Genomic DNA, 7,825 nt, shown 5'->3' on the forward strand with positions numbered 1-7,825 from the left:
TTTCAGTTCAGTCATCTTCACACCACCCCGCATACCTCCGTCCTGTGCTCCACTTCCTATCGCTGTGACAACAGCTTTTGAAGGGTCCAAGTGGAGAAGGGCAGTTGGAGGGCCATGCTTTCTGGGGTGTCACTGACCATCGCCGGCAGCCATCTAGCCGAATTAACGGACCATCCCAACACTAAATACTTCATAAGCTTGAAACTGTCCTTCTGAGTAGCGTGCCTTTGCGCCATCCCACTTTCTCCTGTCTGGAACACATAAATCGCCCCTTTATTTGGAATATCTACATTGTATGCACTAGCCACCGTGGGGGAGAGGACAGACAGACAAGGACACACAGAGAGACAGAGAACTTTATACAACTTTCATTTCAATACATTCGTTGTGATTGTTCTGTTTGATTCGTAGTTATTGTTAATGCCTGACTCTACCTGACATATGAATTGAGTATTAACATGGGCACATATTTACAGGAAAACAGAATGTACATGGGCTTCAATGCCACTGCGGCTTTAGGCCTTGCTGGATTCTTAGAGCATCACCCACAGATCAGAGAGCCTGTCACTCTAACACCCGGAGGACAGTCTACGTCATACCTGTCACCTGAACACAGCCATGAGCCTGATTATTACTTCCCAACAGTTAGTCACTTAACTACCCTGGGAGAAATTCTTTGACTAACAAACAGCAATGGTAGACAGTCCCATTCACTCCCAAGGCCAGGCAGCCAGTGGAGAAGAACAGGGCAACCCCCTGGCTGTCTGTTTCAGGTAGGTAACAGGTGTTAGTCTCAGCTAACAAACCTAGCCAGAGAGAGTGCCATTCCTACAGCTACAAGAAAAGAGGCATTGGGAAGCAAGGAGTGGGCTGAGGACTGAGACACCTGGTGGGTAGGCAGCCTTAAGTATGTGTCCTCGGGTGCTCCTGGAGATCTGTAGCCGATCTGGGAGTGCCGCTTCTGTGAAGGGACAGTTTCTGTGGTGAAATTTCCCCATTTGAGTTGTAAGCCACTATCAGACTAGGGGAGATGAGGTGTACGCTGGTGAAACTGTTTGCACCCCCATCTCTACAGTTAGACTGCTGATACCAGTTTTGCTCACTGGTGTACATGGGGCCAAACAGAATGAATTCTTTTTTTTTCTTTCAGCAGGAAGAAAAAAAACCTCTGGGGCTGAGGAAGAGACTCCGTTAATAAAGTCCCTGCCGTGCAAGGGTGAGACCTGTATTCGGATCCCAAGCCCATGTATGAAGCTAGATGTGGAGCATGTGCCCATCAACCCAGAGCTGAGGGGAAGGCATGTGTGGAGGCCGATAGATGCCTGAAGCTCATTGGCTGGCCAGCCTTGCCAAATCAGTGAGCTTCCGGGTCAGTGAGCAGCTCTGTCTGAAAAAATAAAAGTAGACAAAATTAAGCAGGCATGAAAAAAATATGGATTGAAACTACTTGGTAATTTTAAAATGTAACTTAAGAGGAAAATTAATTTTATAGGCAAAGGTGAAAAGCCATTGAAGAAAGCTACCTGGCAGCCGACTCCAGGCTCCTCATGCATGCTGATTCACAAGCACGTATGCACACATCCACGCTAAGACACCAACAAGTAAATACACCACACACAATGCAACACAACACACATCTCCATATTCGTGAATGTCATCCATGAAAGAATTTTTAAGTGGTAGGGACTGAGTAAGGAAACTCAAGGTCCTGAGTTCCCAACAAGAACAGAATAAGAAGACCTTTCTGATCATGTGACCCAGAAATCCCAGGTTGGTCATAAAAAAAAACAAAAATAAAAACAAACAAACAAACAAACAAAAACTCACGTAGGTCAAGGAGGCACTGACCTTTAATCCCAGCATTCAGGAGGGAGAGGCAAGCAGATCTCTGAGTTTGAAACCATCCTAGCCTACGTCGAGAGCTCCAGGATGCCTAGAGCTTTATAGTGAGACCCTATCTCAAGCAAACAAAAATATCCCTAGAAGATCTTTATGCTAAAAAAATTAAATTCTCAGTGCTGAGAAAAGGGAAGGGAAAACAAGGTCTGTGATGGGGAGAAGGCCATACCCATTCCACCAAAACCATGCCTCTTACTAGTGCCACTCCCTATGAGACTGTGGGGGACAGTGACAGTCAAACTGCCCCATTCCATCCCTGACCCCCGTCAGATTCTAACATGCAAACATGCAAAATGCCTTTAGACAAACTTCAAACATCACTATAGTCTATAAAAGTCTCAACAATATTTAAAAGTCCAAAGTTTTCAAATCTCCTCTAAGATTCATGCAATCTATTACCTATAATCCCCTGTAAAATCAAAGAAAAAAAAAGCCAGATCAGATACTTCTAACATATAATGGCCTTGGATAGACATTACCATCCCAAAATACAGGGAAGGGAGCAAAGCGAGGAAATACTGGACCAAAGCAAGACCAAAACCCAGCTGGGCAAGCTCCAAACTCTGCATCCTTGTGTCTGATGTCAAAACCCTCTTCAGAGCCCCAGCTCCTTTCAGCTTTGTAGGCTGCAGCACACTTCTTTCTCTTGGGCTGCTTCCACTCCCTGTTAGCAGCTCTCCTCGGCAGGTATCCCATGGCTGTGGCATCCCTAACATCCTGGGCTCTCCAAGGCTTCAATTTCACAGCTTCATGCAATGGTCTCTCTGCTAGGCCTCCATTCAGGGTCACCCCTAACACATGCCTGGTCTCAGCAGCTTTCTTTAGGCATGGAGGCAAATTCCATAACCGTTTCATCTGTCCTTAACTCTAAAGCCTGAACCATGTGGCTGAAGGTGCCAAGTTCTGGGGATGGAGCATGGCTCCTCATTCAGTTCCATCTTCACCAGCTTTCTGCCTAAGCTGTCCTAAAACTTGCTGTGGAGACCAGGCCAGTGGTGTAGGAGGTCCTTCTTTCTAGGTGTTGCTTATATTCGTTAATGAATAAAGAAACTGCCTTAGCCTGATAGGGCAGAACTTAGGTAGGCGAAGGAGACGGAACTGAATGCTGGGAGAAAGAAGGGCAGAGTCAGGGAGATGCTGTGGATCCGCCAGAGACAGACGCTGGGAATTTACCCGGTAAGCCACTACCACGTGGCAATACACACATTAATAAAAATGGGTTAAATTAATATGTAAGAATTAGCCAATAAGAAACTAGAGCTAGTGGGCCAAGCAGTGATTTAATTAATACAGTTTCTGTGTGGTTATTTCGGGGCTAAGCTAGCTGGGCAGCAGGGACAACAAGTGGCTCCCCGCTCCTACAGGCCAGCCTCAAATTCAGAGATCTACCAGCCTCTGCCTTCCCAGTGCCGGGATTAAAGATGTGTTCCACCACACCCAACTCTATGTAAGCTTTATCTTCATTCCTTTTCACAAGTTTGAACTTTAGCTGGGTGGGATCTTGCCCTGAGGTCTCCACTCCCTTTATTCTATGTCTTAATCTGTTTATCTCCTTGCACACAGAATTTAGCACAATTTTACTTTCTGGTGCACTTTTTCTCCCCAAATATTTTTTTCTTGCTCACCTTGCTCCTTTTCATTATAGAATTAACACTAGTAACCACAAATCAGAATCTATATTAGGCTATTTTGAGTTTTCCTCTGTGAACAGAATTAATCCAAAACTACTCATTTTAGCCTTAGGCAGCCTTTGGACAAGGGCAAAAGGCAGCCATGTTCTTCACTAAAATATCATGAGAACAATATCTAGGCAGCATACTAAAATCTTTCTTCTCTGAAACCTCTTAACCCAGCCCTAGATGGTTCATCATAACACACTCATCACCACTGTCTTCCATGTTCCTATTAGTATAGCCCATTAAGTAGTACTTAAAAGCATCCCATTGCTTTCTTAACCCAAAGTACCAAAGTCCAAATTCCCCCAAACAAAACATATTCAAGCCTATCACAGCAACATTCCACTCCTGGTAACTTCTGTCTTAGTTTGGGTTTCTATTGCTGTGAAGAGACACCGTGACCATGGCAGGTCTTATAAAAGAAAACATTTAATTGGGGTGGCTGGCTTACAGTTTCAGAGGTTCAGTCCATTATCATCATGGCAGGGAGAATGGCAATGTGTAGGCAGATGTAATACTGCAGGAATAGCTGAGAGTCCTACATCTTGCAGGCAACAGGAAGTTGACTGAGACACTGGGCAGTATCCTGAGAATAGGAAACCTCAAAGCCTGCCCCCACAGTGACACACTTCCTCCAGCTAGGCCATATCCACTCCAGCAAAGCCACACCTAATAGTGCCACTCCCTGTGAGATTATCAGGGCCAATAACATTCCCACTACCACAGCCTCATATTGAAAGCTGACAGATACTGAGGGCTGACTGTGTGTGACAGCTGGGGTCACTGCCTTCTTATTCATGCCTATTGTGGACACTACACACTTTCTGGGAAGATGTACACAAGATTGCTTCTATACCAGTGAGAATCTGTGTGTCATTTCCTGAGACACTTGACACCTGCTTTTAACATGTACCAAAACCCACAAAGATAGAATACAGAACTGTGTTCTGAAAAGGAAATCACCAAGTTTAGGAAACTCAAGTGGTCCACATTGGCACTGGGAGATAAGTCCTCCCCATACATAAGTCAACTGGGTTCTGAACCTCCCTGTTACAGGTTGAATCCAGAGTGTCCCTGACAAAGTGCATGTTTAAGCACTTTCTCCCCAATAGTGGCACTACCTTGAGGCCATGGGAATAAGTCAGAAGTAGTCACTAGAGCAGGGCCTTTGAAGATAATAGCTTACCTGTGCTTTCTTAGCCATAATGGGCCCTCTGTAACTGAGCCCTGCCACAATCTTCCTGGTATAAGTTGTTGCTCAGGTGTTTATCATCACAACAATGTAAATATGTAATGGTCAATACATCCCCTTTGTTCATCACCCCAAGACCAGCATCCCAGCTCTCAAGGAGACTCCTCGATCTCAATTAAAGAAAAATAATTTTATAATCCGTCTTACTTTACTTTTCTATTACTGTGATAAAAACCATGACCAAGGCAACTTATAGAAGGGAAAATTTGGCGGGGGGTGGGGGGCTTATGGTTCTAGAGGAATTAGAGTTCGGCACCTTCACAGTGGGAAAGCCTGGCAGCAGTAGGCATGGGAGCTGGAACCCCAAGCCAAGAGCTCACATCTTAAACCCCAAACAGGAAGCAGAGAGAGTAAACTCCAAAGGGCAAGAGTTTTTAAACTCTAAAAGCCTGTCTGCAGAATGTACTTCTTCCAACAAGACCACACCTCCTAAACTCCCCTAACAGTGCCATGAACTGGGGACCAAATATTCCAATGTCTGAGAACACTGGAGACATTGCATTTAAATCACCGCATGTTCTGACCTTAAAATGTCAATAAAGTAAGAACTACTGGACTGGGAAGATGGCTCAGCGTCTTTGTTTGTTTTGGAGCCTGTCCTGGAACTAGCTCTTGTAGACCAGGCTGGCCTCAAACTCAGAGATCCACCTGCCTCTGCCTCCCGAGTGCTGGGATTAAAGGTGTGCACCACCACCATCCGGCTGGGAAGATGGCTCAGTAAAGTGCTTTCTGCATAAGCATGATGACCCAAGTTGAATCTTTAGAACCTATGTAAATAAGCTAGATGTGGTGATGCACTGGTGAGCTTAGCCCTGGGGAGGCGGGGGGAGAGAGAGAGAGAGAGAGAGAGAGAGAGAGAGAGAGAGAGAGAGAGAGAGAGAGAGAGAGAGAGAGAGAGAGACAGAGACACACAGAGAGAGAGACAGAGAGAGACAGAGAGACAGAGAGAGGGAGGAAAGGAGGGAGGGAGGGAGGGAGAGAGAGAGACAGAGAGAGACAGAGAGACAGAGAGAGACAGAGATAGAGACAGAGAGAGGGAGGGAAGGAGGGAGAGAGGGAGGAAAGGAGGAAGGGAGGGAGGGAGGGAGAGAGGGGGGGGGAGGCCGCCTGGGCTCGCTGGCCAACTAGCTTAGCCTAACTGGTGCAGTAAGCCTCACATTCCAGTGGGAGTCCCTGTCTCATAAGACAACGCAGATGGCTCCTAAGTACATGTGAGGTTGATGTCTGGCCTCTGTGCACACACACATGTATATATATACACACTGTACAATATGACCATGCCTCCTTCCAAGGAGTCACAAGCACTTATATACATACAGACACACGCACACACACATACACACACACACACACACACACACACACAGAGAGAGAGAGAGAGAGAGAGAGGAGAGAGAGAGAGAGAGAGAGAGAGAGAGAGAGAGAGACAGAGACAGAGACAGAGACAGACACAGAGAAAGAGAGACCAAGAGAGAAAAAGATTGATTGTAAAAGTCTTATGACCTTAACAGTTTTCTGAATCCTTCAAGAGACTGCTGATTCAGGCTCAGCTGCCTAACACTGCCCCATGCAAGGAGCCTCTGCGGGGCAGTCCTGTGACAGGACTGTCTGTCTCCGGATTCAAGTTCACTGGCAAGTCCCCAGAGCAACACTGTGAAGACTGTATCTTACCTCCCTTTGATCTGCAGAGGAGAAATCTAATATGTGGGTGACGGGGGCCTCAGACAGAAGTCAGCCTGCGGTCACTGGGAAGGGTAGAGAAGAGCAGGAACCTATTTCAGAGGCTCACAATGGCCACTCTGTGGCCCAACAAAGGCCTGCCCTCCTGAGTGATGCCTGACCTTTAAACTCCCACAAACATATGTATTTGCTCAGCAATTACAATTTAAACAACTGAAGAGGCTGTGTAAACCCTTGTATCAAAGGAATATATTAAAGCTTGCCAGGATCCCGTAACAAAAGGAGGCAGAACAACACTGGCTCTCCTAGAAAAGCACAGGGGTCTCCTCCCCAGTGCACACTTTCCCTCAGAGACCCCGTGTTTCGTGACTAGGATGACAAAGGGCAGGCTCAACCCCTAATAATAGAAGCTGAAAATCTGCAGGGTAAGAAGCCTGTGCGAGATGGGAAGTTCTTTTTTTTAAATTAATTATTCCACTCTCTCCCCTCCTCCTGATCCCCCCGCCTTCCCCCACCCCATCCCTCATCCACTCCTCAGGGGGATAAGGCTTAAACGATTATTTTTTTAAGACAAAAAACTTTTTAAAAAGACAAAAAACTTTTTAAAAAAAGATTTATTTATTATGTATACAGTGTTCTGCCTGCACGTATGCTTGCAGGCCAGAAGAGGGCACCAGATCTCATTACAGATAGTAGTGAGCCACCATGTGGTTGCTGGGAATTGAACTCAGAACCCTTGGACGAGCAGGCAGTGCTCTTAACCACTGAGCCATCTCCAGCTGAGATGGGAAGTTCTTTAATGAAGAAAACTGAGGCGTTGCAGCTAATGCCATTCTTTAGGCAAGGAAGTCACATATGCCTTCCTGTGGTGTGTGTGCACGTCCGTGCACATGTGTTGGGTGCACACGCACACATATGGAAGCCAAAGAACAAGCTGAGTGTTGTTAATCAGTCACCATCCACTTCTTTCCCTCTCTCTCTCCCTCTCTCCCTCTCTCTCCCTTTCTTCCTATCTCCCTCCCTTCCTTTCTTTCAAGACAAGGTCTCTGAATGGCCTGGAACTTGGGGATCCCTGCACCACCATGTTCAACTTTTGATTTTCATTAACATGATGAGGGACAGGAGTTAGGCAGAAAGGGGCGGGGCCATGGCTAAGTAGGCAAAGATGGTGAACTTCCAAGATGGCTGGCTTCTTCCTCATATTCCTGACCAAAGACAGAGGCTCAGGACGTATTTATGCCAAAGTTGTGGGCCTATCATCTGCCCTGTCTTTGTTCAAACTGATCAACCCTAATTTAGGGAATGAAGAGCCCTCAAA

This window comes from Arvicola amphibius, chromosome 1 (assembly GCF_903992535.2).
Source record: "Arvicola amphibius chromosome 1, mArvAmp1.2, whole genome shotgun sequence".
Classification (NCBI taxonomy): domain Eukaryota; kingdom Metazoa; phylum Chordata; class Mammalia; order Rodentia; family Cricetidae; genus Arvicola; species Arvicola amphibius.